Source organism: Mercurialis annua, linkage group LG7 (assembly GCF_937616625.2).
Source record: "Mercurialis annua linkage group LG7, ddMerAnnu1.2, whole genome shotgun sequence".
Classification (NCBI taxonomy): Eukaryota; Viridiplantae; Streptophyta; class Magnoliopsida; order Malpighiales; family Euphorbiaceae; genus Mercurialis; species Mercurialis annua.
In genome coordinates, this window is record NC_065576.1 from 2,610,514 (window position 1) to 2,627,953 (window position 17,440).

A 17,440-nucleotide genomic window follows, 5' to 3' on the forward strand; every position below is an offset into this window, starting at 1 on the left:
AAGTGAAGCTTTGAGCTTATTTTGATTGGTGCTACTTTTTCTTTGGTTTTGATGCTGATGGGTGTGTGCCATTTAGAAATAAATGATGATTATTGTGCAGAGTTGAGTGATTTGTACTATTTAATAAAAGTTTTGTGAATTTGAATTGTAATCATTTATCAATGCTATTAAACGTATGAGCCATAAAGAGTTTTTTGTTCAGGTGAAAAAAAGAGTGGTTTTTCCTAAAATAAAATAGGGTGGTTTAAGTTTGTGTGCAGTCGGGCCTTTTAAATTCCATGTCACTTTTTTTATGAATAAAATTCCATGTCACTTGCACAAAAACAAGGACATCGTTCTAAATTATTTCTGGAAAATGGATCAAAATTTCACTATATGATTGATTGCTACGGACGCGCCGACAATGTTGAAATGGCTTTGAACTTGTATAACGGTGCTAGAATTGAGAGATGGCTTTTGTTTATTTGCTAATTTGGTGTTCCTGCTCAAACTGCAACATACTTCAATGATGCCCAGAAGCAAGCTACCAAGGATTGATATGTTAGATGGGAATCGTCTCTAACAAAAAACAATTGTGTACTGCATACTTCATTTGATAAATTTATTCATTTTTTTATTTGTAAATATTCGTAGTTTATTATTGGATTGCTCTTAGTTTACTAACAACAAATTTATTTTTTTAGTAAATTAGAATAAACTAATAATAAATTTTTGTTGAGTAATTAATAGTAAACAAAGTGAAACTAGTTTCATACATATTTTATAATAGTGATAGTAAACTTAATAAAATAGTATATTATAGCTTTATAATTCCGAAACTTAGATTTTAAGCCAATCCTACATGAAATGACTGAAAGCATAGTAGACCACTAGTAAACCGTTAGTGAACTTATAATAAAATAGATATTTAGTAAATCGTTAGTAATCTGTTAGTGAACTAAAACCGTATTAAACTAATAGTAAACTTATTTCTATTGCAAAATAAAAGTAATAAAATCAAAACTAATTTAGTACATTTTTTTACAATACCGTTGGTAAATCGATAGTAAATTAAATATTTTATAATTTAAAAATAAAAATAGTAAATTAGTTGAAACTAATTCAGTAATAAAGTTGAAACTAATTCAGTATATTTTTTTATACTATTGTTGGTAAACTGATAGTAATTTAAGTAATAATTCATTTTAATATTTTATGATTTAAAAATAAAAAATAGTAATTTATTTTTTACGTAAACTGTTAGTAGACCCTTAGTAAATTGTTAGTGAACTAATAGGTTAATTAAAGTGTCTTGATAGATTACCAAATGTCAATTACAACTAGTAAACAATTACTACCGTTCTTGGTATATTTTATAAAAATTTATTAAAAATTTACTATCCGGTTACCAAACAGTTACCAATAGTTTTTATAAAGAAAAATACATATAGCTTAGTACAAGTTCACTAATATTTTACTAAACAACTACTGAAATTTATAAAAATTAAAATAGTAAATCAAATTATGTAAGGATATTTTTACTATTTGTTAATAGAATTTTAAATGTTTACAAACAGGTTATCCAATGAAAAATAATAGATATCCCAAAATTCACCAATTTGGTATCAGTATACTATAAAAATATGTGTACTATTAAGATACCCAAGGTTTCCAATAAAATTCACTAATAAATTTTCTAATATTCACAAATAATAAAACAATTTAAATCGGGATTGTATTACTTTACGTTTGTTAATAGGTTACTAAAGGTTTATTAAATGGTTACCAAATACTTTTACTGATAGGTTACAATTTCAACTATTAGGTAACCCAAAAAAAACCAATAAATATCCCTAAAGTTTTCTAATAGATTTCTAAAAGATAACCAATAAAACTTATTTTACATCCCTTTAACATTGCTATAAGTTTACTAATAGATTGTTCAAAGTGTCTTGATGGATTATCAAATGTCAATTACAACCAGTAGACAATTATTACCGTTGTTAGTATATTATATAAAAGTTTATTAAAAATTTACTATTTGGTTACCAAATAGTTACCAATAAATTTTTATAAAGAAAAATAAAAGTTTACTGAAAGTTCACCAACAGTTTGCTAAACAACTACTGAATTTATAAAAATTAAAATAATAAATCAAATAGTAAATTCATTTTTTAGTGAACTAAAAATAAATTAATAGTACACTGAGAATAAATTTATTTTTATTAAATTAATAGTAAACTAACCTAAAATATTTTAGTGTAGCTGAATTTTCAAAAGCCAATGATATTAAAAGCTAATGGCTATGATATAAAAGTGCTGCATAAAATCTAAACATTTTCAAGGATGACATGAGCACTACCACACCAAATTAAGGAAATAATGAAACAACTCGACGCCATACAACCTGCCCCTTGTTGCTGGATATTTTCCCAGTGGATACTGATGATATTCCCTTGTACATCATGATTCATGATATGACTTAGATGCATCATTTTTCACTATGCTAACAGACTTCAGTAATTATATATGAGACATTTCAACCAATATATAAAATAAAGGGAATGGTGAAACTAAAAACAGATCATAAGGCAACCTACGCCAACCAACAACTTTAAAAAGAAAAAACACAAGTCTATGTTCCTCTTCGGCATTCTATCAAACACCTGGCAAGCACCTTTCATTCTCCCATATTTTGCATTGTTGTTGTAAGGACAAGTTTGTTTCAACATCACCCATCTCATGGAACACACTGGATATGAACATGTTGAAAGTAAATCAGTCACCAATCAATCACTTTTGGTTAAAATAATTCAAAACCTAAATTTAGTTTAATTAGGACTATGTCATTAATTATTATTATCAAAATTGATTTCAGCTCAATTTTAAATCACGATTAAAATTGAAAGTTAACACAATTGTGATTAATCAAACTCACCGAAATCGTTTGATAAACCCATGCTGTCGTGATTCTTCGCTTTTTCTCCAATTTTCTGATTAATTACCTTTTTTTTGTTGAAACTCGATCTGCCGATGCTCTGTTTTGTAATTCCAGAAATGGTAGAAATCAACAATTCTCGCGATGATCAATCAAAAACAACAATTTGTATGAGGAGTTGGTGACGATCCAGAAGAATGAAACAATTTCAATCCCCAATAGCATGATTGTTCCAGCAAATAAGCATAGAAACGCGATGATCGCAAATATAAGGTATAATAATTCTGAATTTTGTAACAAACAATATCTTTCAACTTAAAAAGTATATTCATGCAATTTGAAAAAGTCAAACCGTAAGTTTTAACTAATCTTAGTCAACTGGTGTTATTGAGAATATTTAGTTTTTTTATAGGTATTTGTCTAAAAATCCCTTTTATTTTTATTACCCAAGCCTGACCCTAATGCTCTATTTTTTAGGATTTGAGCCGGACTTTTTCGAGCCTACATGAGAAACTATACAAAATCAAAAGATCTGGCCCTTCTATAAAATAACAGACTTTTTTCGCGTTCAAGCTTGAGATAAAATATTAGTGTCAAAACCTGGCCCTAAGGGGAACAGACCGAGAAAAAACTCAAACCCATGAACATGTATATGCGTGTATAATCCGTTTACACACGAAATTAATCATATTATAAAATAATTAATTTATTTATGACACAAATATATCTACCTCAAATTCAAATTTGTTTAGCTTTGTGCCGTGTAGTATTGTATCTAAAATTGTAGGTCTAGTATGGAGCTTCTGAAAACCAAAGAAATAAAACAAAAAAGACATGATCTCATCATATATGGTGAATTACTATCTCTTTCATATCTTTTATTTTTCAAATAATATTATTAATGAATATGATTTATTTTATTTTATTCACCTTTATAAAATTATAATAAAATATATATTATTTTTTATGTTTACCAAATATATAAAGCCATTGCTAATCATCCATGAAAACAAAAACAGAAGCTATAAAAGTAGAATGTTTTGGCTCACAAGAACAAAGCAAGAGTAAGGAATCCAACAAGCATGTGGACATGGCACTATGTTTTTGGACAAGCTAGCTAAGTTATGTCTTATTGCTCAACACCATGTGAATTTCAATCAATTATTTTAGTCTATCCTAAACAATAAAGAGCAAAAGGCTGCTGCTAATATTGTCTACTTCCATATATTCCTTTTTCTTTTTTATCTTTTCAAAATTAATTTAAATTTAAAATAATGGCAACAATGTCGAAGTCAGACCGTAATTTAAAATAAAATACAGTTTAGTTAAAAAAATTTAAAACACCATATTACGAAACATATATATACACATATGTAATACCCCGTACGTTTGACGTTGCCGAAGTGAGCAACGCAATTTAAATTAGTAGTCAGAGCGACTAGAAAAGGGAGTTAGCAAAGGAATTAAGTAATTAAGGACGAGGATAGGTCGATATTGGAATATAAAGAAGGAATTTCAATATTTTTAATGCCTAAAATAATTAAACGGGACTAAGGAAAAGTTGGAATTAAAAATAAGATTAAGTCCCCGAGAAATTAGAAAATGGAATTTTATTGCCCGAAAAATATTAAATAAATAAATTATTAACGGGAATCAGTAATTAAGAAAATAATATTGATAATTTGGATATCAATATTCATAAGAGAAAAATAAGGACGAAAAAGTGACGGAAATCGTCGTTTTCGCTCAAATTGGAAAATTGAGCGTTTTAGCCAAAATTTGGCAAAATCGATTAGCGGAGTCTAAATAGTGAGTTGGCGGAAGAGTATTATTTATTTGGACATAAATAATACGAAATTTATCGAGATTTAACGATTGAGTGATTTTTGGACTAAATTGAGCAAAAGAAAAGCTTAGGACTAAATGTTGAGGAGGTGGCTTCATTAAGGGTTGAAGTGCATTTTTGCTAATATATATATAGTCAATTAAATGATTAAGATCAGAATATACACCCCAATTCTCAGCTCAAACCCTCACCATCTTCATCATATCAATTTCTTATGAAAACCAAAATTTCAATTCATCATAACTTATTCGTTTTAGCTCGGTTTTGGTTGATTCTTGCGGCAACGGAAAGAGGAAAACCATACCTACTGATTGAGCCCAATAAATCAAGGTATAAATCTCATCTTAAAGTTAGGGTTGCTGCTGTAAATTTCTGTTTTGATGATAATGGTTGAAAATGATGTTTATAAGCTTATAATTAATAGTTTTGGCATGATTTTGGTTAAGTTTAAACTAAAATTAAGGGTGGTTGAGTGAGGTTGTGAGAGTTGTGTTTGGGTTGATGATTTGGTGAGGTTAAAGGGTGTTTGGTGGCTGTTTTCCAGCCATGGTGGCCGGATTTCTCACCGTGCCGAAGCACGGTGAGTTGCTGCCGTGAGCAGCAGCCCTGGTGCGACGCACCAGGGCATTGGCCGGCCCCTCCCTTGTCAAAACAGGGGAGGGCTGAGTTGAGGGGGAGGGGGCTGATGCCACCCTCCGTTCGTGTTCGAATGCGTAATTGTTTCGATAGTTAACGGAGTTACGAAACTAGGAATCGAACTAGACTTTAAAAACAGTTTTTGGAGTAAAATGTTAGTGAATTGTAATTGAAGTTGGTTTAAGATTATGACATGATTAAAAATGAATACATAAGTAATTATATTGAGTTATAGGCTGATTTAAATCGATTAAAACGTTAAAAGAATAACCATAAAATTGACGTTTTAAACATAGAACGTAAATGACGAAACTTATGTTAAAAATGTGATATCAAAATAAATAAGTAAAATGATTATAGAAGGTGTAATAGGGATGTCCTAAGTTGATAATAATGTTAATGACTTAGTGTAATATTTATGCTAAACGAATTTCAAATGTTGCTTTAGTATCGTGTTTGAACCGAGCAAGAATCAATAGATAACGTTTAGCGAATTAAGTGCGTTTCGACTAAGGTCAAAGGGGTGAACCTAAAGTAAGGACACTAAGGATTGAATTTGCTGTTTTAAACTCAAAATGCTAAGGAAAAATATATTAAGGTTAAGCATTTTGAGATTTAAAAATGAAAAGGCGAAATTGATGTAAAAACGCGACGAAATGAATTTGGACGTTTGAGAGGATTCTAAGGGATAAATTGAGCGTTATAGATAGGTTGAAGTTAAGGGAACTTAACTTAAGATATTAATTTAGTAGTTTTGATTTAATAATGCCAATTTAATTTAAATGCATTTTTGAACCTCGTTTGTGACAGACAAACCGAGAGGAGACGGGATCGACGGTTTTGGTCTAGGAGTACTCGGCCAAAACTAATGCGTGTAAATGATTTGGATTGGAAAGCAAGGAGTGAGTATACTTTACTCTCGCGTATTATTACGCTATTAGTATATTATAAAATATTTTATTTATAAGTTATAAAAATACATCGCATTATATAATAACTATTGTGATTTGAAATTATATGAATTAAATGGTTATTCTACCGTGAGATACACGGAATATGACTTATTATATATATATATATATATATATATATATATATATATATATATATATATAGACGAGTATATATATATATATTAATAGTTTATGTTTGATAATTAAATTGTGAATTGATTTATTATATGTGTGGGAATGAATTACATATTTGGTGTTGGATCAAATTGAGTGGTGTTTTGGTTGTTGTTTGTTCTATGTTTGACATTTTGTATATCGTTATTGCTATTTGTTCTATGCTTGAAAATGATGTGTGATCCGAAGAAACAAGCTACCTATTGGGCGTCAATAGGCCGTGTGATCACCGGTGTTTGTAAGAGTCTAGATGTCTGTACTTAGAATTGTTTGACATGAGCTCAATATATGATTATGAAATGGAATATGTTTGGGTATCGGAAAGGAGGATTATAATTTTGGCAGATACGAGGTAACTCGGTCGAACTATTTCGGGACTCGTATCTGGTGAGTAACTCGGTTGAACTATCTCGGGACTCACACCTTGGGATTAAGCAGTGGCATGATGTAACTCGGTTGAACTATCTCGGGACTATGCCACGTGGTAACGAGTAACTCGGTTGAACTATCTCGGGACCGTACCACTTGGATCAAATTGATTTGATATGAATACGATACATGTTAGGAAAGGTTAGGAGTTTAAGATTAAGGTTTCTATCGGATCAATTCTTTGTTTGAAATATAATGATATTATGTTTGTTTGAATAAATGATTTTCACTTGCGATGTTATTTTGTGATAATACCGTTAGTAAGGTATATCTCACTCAGCTTAAGCTGACCCCGTGGTTTTTAAACATTTCAGGTACTTAGACTTGGAGTGACTAGAAGTCTATCGTTTTGCCGGGAGTCTGTCTTGCCATGTACAGTCCGACTTCCGTGACCGCTGCAGTAGTACATTGTGTGACCAGTCATGACCTAGGACAATATTATAGTTTTGGAAAATGTTTATAACGATGTTAGATTTACGTAGCCAGTGTTTACAAAATAACTATTAATGTTTTCATAATTAAATGCTTCCGTGTTATAACATAATTGCGAAAAATTTATAGTGAATTTCAGGCTTGCTACGGGATTCGGAACTACAATTCCCATTCCCTAGCGCCGGTCGCGGCCCTCGATTTTGGGTCGTGACAAAGTTGGTATCAGAGCAGTTGGTCCAGTTACCACTGCTAGTCTGTGAAAGGTGTCTGTTTGACCTTAAGTACCTAGGAACTACTGCAGCGTATAGAGTCGAGCCTTATATTGCCTATATGTGTTTGCTTGAGTTTGTTTAATGTTATAAGCTATCCATTGCCGATTAGAACGTGTGAGTATGAGATTGCTAAGTTTTTAAATGAATGTGATATGCTTAGATAGTTAGTCAAGCTTTAAGTTAGATAGTGCATATCATATATTAAATTATTGGATATTGTGGAAGGGTGGTTTGGACAGTATCTCATGATTAAGAATTGTTTTTATTCAACATATCCGGGTAAAATGGAGCTCAGCTACATGCTGTATCAGAAGAGGAGGAAGTGCCTCCTATTTATCAAAATGAATTTCATGTAGATACTGGCAAATGATCAGGAATTCATCAAAATAGTTTTCACACTAATGTCAGAGGATCACCCAAGAGACATGGGAACAGGTACATGTCAGATAGTGACAAATTTTTACAGCTCGGGGTAGGATCATCTTGCCTAAGATGGAAGTTAGTAAGGAAAGTGAGGAAGACCCATCTAAGGAGGGTCCATTAGAGAATCCCGATATTGAAGTATTTGGAAATAGTCAATTTTGGGCTAAGATATTTAGGTACCGTGACATGAGAAATGAGATAATTTGAAAAAAAAATTAGGCCGAGGCGAGAACAAACAGTATCCAAGCACAGATAGAACCTTTTCTAGGGGTACACTTATGATTGAGGCATATACTACTGCATTATGCGTATGGTGGACGCAATGCTTGAGTGTAACTGAGATAATGGAGGAGTCAATATTAAGTACATTAAGGGATTAGGACCCGACATTGTGGAGTTATATGACTATGAGTTGAAATATTTTGGATCATTATCCGCTGGAGCTTGTCAAATAGCTAGTAATTCGAGTGGAATGATGATTTCCTTCCACCTTTTCCTCCCGACGTGAGAGATCGATATTCCCTATATTTAGGAGTAATGATCTTAGTATTTGGCATGACCCGAAATTGGTGCATAGAAATAGAGGCAGTGCTAGACGCGCTAGAGAACGCGAACGTGGCATTGTGACCCGAGAGAGGGGTAAGTCCAATCAGGCACCCCATATACGAAATGATTCCTATGTTGTATGCCATACATGTTTGTGTGATTGAAATATTTATATTGTTTTGCTCTAATATGCGATTGATTTGATTCACGTGTTTACATGAATGATATAAACTGTGTGTTGCATATTTTATGTGGTTAATTGCTTTGTTTTGGTATATGATTGATCGTAATTGTGTTTGATCGATATGGCGTGCATATGATAAATAGTATATCGTGTAGGCAATGCCTATAGAATTTTGATTATGATAAACTATGTTTATTAGGCTTTATCCTATGCACAATTTATAGTAAAACAATTGAACGAAAAATACATAAAACACATAAAATACATATATCGTCAAACGTAATTCCTGATATTACGTTTTATTTAGTGAGAAGGATGGTAAGCGATTAGTGAATAAAGATTGTTGTGAAGAATCGATATGTATGCCTAAGGGCTACGAAATACAAGTATGTGATCGAAAAGATGGATCGTAAAGATAAATGGAGATTAGAAGATATAGAGTGAGATGTTTTTGAAGTGTTGGAGAGGAATAGTTTTGGCTGCGAAACACTTAGGCAAGTGTTCGCAGACGACGAAACTTTCAATATCGAAATCATAATAAACGCCAATAAATAATAATAAAAGCCAATAATGTCGCAGAGTGTGTAATCTGGAGGGACTTACAGTTTTGCAAAAGATGTGAAAATCTTATGTTTTTAACTGTGCAATTGTGCTCAGACATCGCATATGGCCAATCATAATCACGTTAGCAATGCATACAATTTTTATACGAAAAATATTTTCTAAATATAGGTCATGCATCATGTTTGTATAACGATTAAAGAAAATGTGATTTTATCGAGCAACTCTTTGGTGATGAGAGCTGTCATCACTCTGAGCCACAATTGTACAAAAGTTTTCAAAATGATTTGAAGTCAAATGAAAAGTTTGAAATGGCCGGCCAAACCAATCAAAGATGATTGGAAATTTTGTTTTGTTTTGTAAGAGAACTCCGATGTAAAGCCCTGCGACAATAATAAAAATATGAATGTATATGATAAAATGCACCCCAATAAAAGCATTGAGCCTAAATAATAATAAAATATTATAGAATCGATCGAGATGAATAGTAAGAGGTGTCGATGAGATACCTATGATCATACTTACACATGGGTAAGAGGAAGTGAAAGTAAGAAGCGTATAATGAAAAGAATAAAACGTAAAGACCCAAAAGAATACGGGATATGAGTGGTATTGAGAAGAATTGGATAATATGCGTTTAACGCTTAATACTCGATTAGAGTAAACGAAGAAAGGAAGTAAAATGTGGGATGATAGGCTATTAGAAAAATTCATTACATGAAGATTAAAGTGAAGATATAAGAGGAGATTTTATTTGGTAAAGTTGTCAATGAAAGGAATTAGGTGGGTGAATTTGATATTAGTATAAAGTTAACCTTGTTGATAAGTGGAGTATCAGTAAGAGTTTGATATAAGGATTTACACTTAACCGAGAGTATTTCGCATCGACAAAATTTGAAGGATAATTTGTCGACCTTAGATTAAGAGATAAGATCAAAAATACTAGAATGAGGAGCGAGAAACACTATAAAAGAAGGAAGTAAATTCTATTAAACGATGGTGAAGACGTCATCAGTCTAATATAAGTAATTGACATCCAAGGGTCGGAAGATGAAGAAGGACATGACATAAAGTAAGTAATGCCTAGCGTGCATTCGACTTCATGAAATTAAACACCAAGAGGCCATGAAGAGAGCGATTGGTATAAAAGGAAAAGTATTCCTATATACCAGAGGACGTCAATAAGAATGTCATGTATAAGTATGTAAACAATTAGATACGATAAGACGGAAAACAACAAGAAAGATGATGTTAGACTTCGATAAACTTTAAAGTTATGTGATACGAGAAGGAAGGAAAGATAACCAAAAATTATACATGAATAGACAATGGGAAGGTAGGTAGCAATGCTACCAAAAGACGATATTTGGGTACAAAAGGCATTAAGGATGCGTAACCTCGTTGAAGGAAAGTAAAAGGAGAATGAACTTCGAGATAAAGTGGAGAATCAACCTTATATTCTACAAGAAGAGTATAAGTGAATACTAAAGGATGCATTTTCTAATATGCCTAAGAGATCACGTTTTGAGCTGTATTTGGACCTCGAAACACGATTATTACTAATCGAAATTAATGGAGGTAAGTAGATGGTACTGTATAGATTGAATTTGGATAATTCAATCAAGGCATGGTTAAATTAAATTGTTGTCTTTAAATCTCAAGAGTGAGTGAAAAAAAAAAAAAAAAAAAACACGAAATTAAAGGAAGGATAAAAGTGTTGACATAGTATCAACTTTAAGGACGTTTTTGGAAGTCAAGGAAATCTCGAAAATAGGTCGAGTCTCAATGAAAGTTGTAGACGAGATGATAAAATATGGGAATGCTGAATTAAATTCAGCTTAAGACATTTTTAGACGTTTGGTTTATCGACTTAAACAGCAGCCTAAAGGACTTGCAAGTGCAATTCGAAAGCTACCTCATAGAAGCAATTTCAGCGCAAGTTTTCAACATCATCGAGGATTATTTTGAACTCGATGTTCAAATGAAAGTTGAAGATGGCATTGAGGACTATAAGACTGCCAACTTTGTGTAACAACGAGCTACTCGACAAAAGCAATATTAAGGGTCAAAGTTGACCAAAAGAGCAATTTTGGATAAGTTAAAAATAACTTAAAACATTAAGTTATTCAATTAAATTGTTCTAAATTAATCAAATTAAGATTTTGATTATTAAATAAAGGACAGTATAAGGACGTTTAAAAGTTGTATCAAGTACGATACAAAAGAGAGATACGACGACCAAAGTACCGCGGGGAAGCGACAAGTCTACGCATGACAGAAATCACGAAGAAAAACGTATAAGAAGATAGTAGAAAGTTTACCTAAGAAAGTACTTAAAGTATTGGAAAATTCGAGGACGAATTTTTATAAGGGGGGAAGATTGTAATACCCCGTACGTTTGACGTTGCCGAAGTGAGCAACGCAATTTAAATTAGTAGTCAGAGCGACTAGAAAAGGGAGTTAGCAAAGGAATTAAGTAATTAAGGACGAGGATAGGTCGATATTGGAATATAAAGAAGGAATTTCAATATTTTTAATGCCTAAAATAATTAAACGGGACTAAGGAAAAGTTGGAATTAAAAATAAGATTAAGTCCCCGAGAAATTAGAAAATGGAATTTTATTGCCCGAAAAATATTAAATAAATAAATTATTAACGGGAATCAGTAATTAAGAAAATAATATTGATAATTTGATATCAATATTCATAAGAGAAAAATAAGGACGAAAAAGTGACGGAAATCGTCGTTTTCGCTCAAATTGGAAAATTGAGCGTTTTAGCCAAAATTTGGCAAAATCGATTAGCGGAGTCTAAATAGTGAGTTGGCGGAAGAGTATTATTTATTTGGACATAAATAATACGAAATTTATCGAGATTTAACGATTGAGTGATTTTTGGACTAAATTGAGCAAAAGAAAAGCTTAGGACTAAATGTTGAGGAGGTGGCTTCATTAAGGGTTGAAGTGCATTTTTGCTAATATATATATAGTCAATTAAATGATTAAGATCAGAATATACACCCCAATTCTCAGCTCAAACCCTCACCATCTTCATCATATCAATTCCTTATGAAAACCAAAATTTCAATTCATCATAACTTATTCGTTTTAGCTCGGTTTTGGTTGATTCTTGCGGCAACGGAAAGAGGAAAACCATACCTACTGATTGAGCCCAATAAATCAAGGTATAAATCTCATCTTAAAGTTAGGGTTGCTGCTGTAAATTTCTGTTTTGATGATAATGGTTGAAAATGATGTTTATAAGCTTATAATTAATAGTTTTGGCATGATTTTGGTTAAGTTTAAACTAAAATTAAGGGTGGTTGAGTGAGGTTGTGAGAGTTGTGTTTGGGTTGATGATTTGGTGAGGTTAAAGGGTGTTTGGTGGCTGTTTTCCAGCCATGGTGGCCGGATTTCTCACCGTGCCGAAGCACGGTGAGTTGCTGCCGTGAGCAGCAGCCCTGGTGCGACGCACCAGGGCATTGGCCGGCCCCTCCCTTGTCAAAACAGGGGAGGGCTGAGTTGAGGGGGAGGGGGCTGATGCCACCCTCCGTTCGTGTTCGAATGCGTAATTGTTTCGATAGTTAACGGAGTTACGAAACTAGGAATCGAACTAGACTTTAAAAACAGTTTTTGGAGTAAAATGTTAGTGAATTGTAATTGAAGTTGGTTTAAGATTATGACATGATTAAAAATGAATACATAAGTAATTATATTGAGTTATAGGCTGATTTAAATCGATTAAAACGTTAAAAGAATAACCATAAAATTGACGTTTTAAACATAGAACGTAAATGACGAAACTTATGTTAAAAATGTGATATCAAAATAAATAAGTAAAATGATTATAGAAGGTGTAATAGGGATGTCCTAAGTTGATAATAATGTTAATGACTTAGTGTAATATTTATGCTAAACGAATTTCAAATGTTGCTTTAGTATCGTGTTTGAACCGAGCAAGAATCAATAGATAACGTTTAGCGAATTAAGTGCGTTTCGACTAAGGTCAAAGGGGTGAACCTAAAGTAAGGACACTAAGGATTGAATTTGCTGTTTTAAACTCAAAATGCTAAGGAAAAATATATTAAGGTTAAGCATTTTGAGATTTAAAAATGAAAAGGCGAAATTGATGTAAAAACGCGACGAAATGAATTTGGACGTTTGAGAGGATTCTAAGGGATAAATTGAGCGTTATAGATAGGTTGAAGTTAAGGGAACTTAACTTAAGATATTAATTTAGTAGTTTTGATTTTATAATGCCAATTTAATTTAAATGCATTTTTGAACCTCGTTTGTGACAGACAAACCGAGAGGAGACGGGATCGACGGTTTTGGTCTAGGAGTACTCGGCCAAAACTAATGCGTGTAAATGATTTGGATTGGAAAGCAAGGAGTGAGTATACTTTACTCTCGCGTATTATTACGCTATTAGTATATTATAAAATATTTTATTTATAAGTTATAAAAATACATCGCATTATATAATAACTATTGTGATTTGAAATTATATGAATTAAATGGTTATTCTACCGTGAGATACACGGAATATGACTTATTATATATATATATATATATATATATATATATATATATATATATATATATATATATATATAGACGAGTATATATATATATATTAATAGTTTATGTTTGATAATTAAATTGTGAATTGATTTATTATATGTGTGGGAATGAATTACATATTTGGTGTTGGATCAAATTGAGTGGTGTTTTGGTTGTTGTTTGTTCTATGTTTGACATTTTGTATATCGTTATTGCTATTTGTTCTATGCTTGAAAATGATGTGTGATCCGAAGAAACAAGCTACCTATTGGGCGTCAATAGGCCGTGTGATCACCGGTGTTTGTAAGAGTCTAGATGTCTGTACTTAGAATTGTTTGACATGAGCTCAATATATGATTATGAAATGGAATATGTTTGGGTATCGGAAAGGAGGATTATAATTTTGGCAGATACGAGGTAACTCGGTCGAACTATTTCGGGACCCGTATCTGGTGAGTAACTCGGTTGAACTATCTCGGGACTCACACCTTGGGATTAAGCAGTGGCATGATGTAACTCGGTTGAACTATCTCGGGACTATGCCACGTGGTAACGAGTAACTCGGTTGAACTATCTCGGGACCGTACCACTTGGATCAAATTGATTTGATATGAATACGATACATGTTAGGAAAGGTTAGGAGTTTAAGATTAAGGTTTCTATCGGATCAATTCTTTGTTTGAAATATAATGATATTATGTTTGTTTGAATAAATGATTTTCACTTGCGATGTTATTTTGTGATAATACCGTTAGTAAGGTATATCTCACTCAGCTTAAGCTGACCCCGTGGTTTTTAAACATTTCAGGTACTTAGACTTGGAGTGACTAGAAGTCTATCGTTTTGCCGGGAGTCTGTCTTGCCATGTACAGTCCGACTTCCGTGACCGCTGCAGTAGTACATTGTGTGACCAGTCATGACCTAGGACAATATTATAGTTTTGGAAAATGTTTATAACGATGTTAGATTTACGTAGCCAGTGTTTACAAAATAACTATTAATGTTTTCATAATTAAATGCTTCCGTGTTATAACATAATTGCGAAAAATTTATAGTGAATTTCAGGCTTGCTACGGGATTCGGAACTACAATTCCCATTCCCTAGCGCCGGTCGCGGCCCTCGATTTTGGGTCGTGACAACATATATATATACTAGTTTCGCTTTACGTGCTTTGCACGTGGCTCGTATTGTGACACGTCAATATAATAAAATATTTTGTAATCAATTATTAGAGTAAAAACAATAGCAATTCTTTTCAAAATTATTATATTGAAGTAGATATAATTTTATTATTAAATATGTAGTAGCTTAGCAATTTTTAGTTAATAATTAAATTAAAAAAATTCGAATAGTATTAATTCCTTCATATGAAGAAGAGTACTCAAATATATTTAATAGTACTCTTAACTTTATTTCTTTAAATACAATAATAATAAACTTTTAGTAGGAGTTATTATAATTATAATTTGTAGGAGTATAATATTATAGACTTTTTGTAAAAGTAATAATTCTCATTAGGATAAGGTGTTTATGAGATATGATGATTATGCATTTACAATACAATAAAACGGATGAAACAGAGAAAACAATAAATAAAGAGAAGTTTTGAAGTTTTAAGGGCATAATGGGCACCTTGGTAATTTTTGAGATATGAAAAAGATTCAGAGAATTCGTTTTTTATTTTTATAGACTTCGAATGAGGGCTCTTCTGCAAGGTGGTGGTTTCCTTTTTGGCTTAATACATCATTTGACCCCTAAACTATACCATTTTATTCTCTGCGACCTCTAAACTAATTTCGTATTCTTTTGGACCTCTTAACTCTTTTTTTTGTTCTATTTAACCCCTCATTCGGAATGTGCACACCACGCGCGATGACGTGGATAAAATTGTTGACATGGCTTTGCTGACATGGGGTTAAATAGAATAAAAAAAGTAGTTAAGAGGTCCAATGGAACATTAAAATAGTTTAGAGGTCATAGGAAATAAAAAGGTAAGGTTAGAGGTCAAAAAATATAGGCAAAAAGGCTCAAAAACTACCCACCTTTCAATTTTTTTTCAATAGCACCCTTACCTTGTAAAATGTTCAATGGCACCCTATTTTGTGTTTTTACATTTCAATAGCACCCTAAAGTATCAAATTAAACTCTTTTCACTTGGATAATATTCAGAAAATACCCTTCAAATTTATCAAATATTTTAAATATTACTTAATGTTATAAATTATACAAAAAGACCATCTTTTTCCTAAACTAAAGAAAATAAAAATAAATTATTTCATATAAATTAAATAAATAAAATACTTTCGACCCCATTTTTCCGGAATCACGTCGGACCCATTGTCGGGAATCGTCTTCCATGGAAGACGACTTCTTCGTCTTCCATGGAAGACGAGCTGATTTGCTCGCCTTCCATGGAAGGCGAGCAGATCTGCTCGTCTTCCTGAGGAAGACGAGACGAGCAGATCTGCTCGCCTTCCATGGAAGGCGAGCAGATCAGCTCGCTTCCCATGGAAGGCGAGCATGTCTTCCTCAGGAAGACGAGTCTGCTCGTCTTCCCCATGGAGGACGAACAGTAGCTCGTCTTCCTCAGGAAGACGAGTCTGCTCGTCTTCCCCATGGAGGACGAGCAGCAGCTCGTCTTCCACGGGGAAGACAAGCAGCTCGTCCTCCCATGGAGGACGAGCGACGGTGGGTGGTGGCATGGTCGGGAAAGAGGACGGGTCGAGCGGGTGGGTCGGATATGTTTAGTTTTTTTTAATTAGTGAAGAAGAGGGTATATTTGAATATTTTTTAAGTTAAAGGACTTCTTTAAATTTGACCATACAACAAAAAGTATAATATAGCCCCTAATTTTAGTTTTTTTAAATACTTTCATCCTTATAATAATGGAATTGTTTAATTTTTTTAATTTAGGGTGCTATTAAAACGTAAAAATACGAAATAGGGTGCTATTGAACATTTTGCAAGGTCAGGGTGCTATTGAAAAAAAAATGAAAGGTGAGTAGTTTTTGAGCCTTTTTGCCAAAAATATATTAAGTCTAAATATTTTTTTTTAATCTAAAATAAAAAATGATGTACTTTACATATTATTTGAAAAAATCATTTAAGGCTTTAAAAGTCATGAAATTTAGCGTGTTTTCCAATTTTAACACAAATTTTAAAAATTCAGAATTGATTTGAAAAGTTTGAAATTGCAAAAAATTAAAAGCTGGTGTATTAAAATTTTTATAATTGGAAATTCGTGAAATACACTAAAAATTATAATTTTTTAAAAAAATCAGTCTTTTTTTTTAATATTATCACAGTATAGTAAAATTTATATATTTTATAATATCGTTAAAAAGACAAAACTTCTTTTATCATTATTGAAATGTAAACAAATATATACATGTACAAGAAGTTATATTATTTAATTATTTGACTAAATTTCAATATTTTTTTATTTTTCTAGAAGATTAAATGGATAAAAGTTAAATAATTTTTTGAGAAGGTTAATGGGTAAAA

At 32.1% G+C, this 17,440-nt stretch overlaps 2 long non-coding RNA genes across 2 annotated transcripts; both read left to right on the forward strand.

The window, feature by feature from the left end:
• The first annotated feature begins 4,941 nt into the window (after positions 1–4,941).
• Positions 4,942–7,552, forward strand: LOC126654815 (uncharacterized). Its single transcript, XR_007632706.2, has 3 exons — positions 4,942–5,093; positions 6,210–6,301; positions 7,270–7,552. It is a non-coding gene; the product is annotated as an uncharacterized LOC126654815 (long non-coding RNA).
• Positions 7,553–12,374: 4,822 nt separating this feature from the next.
• On the forward strand, positions 12,375–15,026 carry LOC126654816 (uncharacterized). Its single transcript, XR_007632707.2, has 3 exons — positions 12,375–12,557; positions 13,674–13,765; positions 14,744–15,026. It is a non-coding gene; the product is annotated as an uncharacterized LOC126654816 (long non-coding RNA).
• Positions 15,027–17,440: the final 2,414 nt, after the last annotated feature.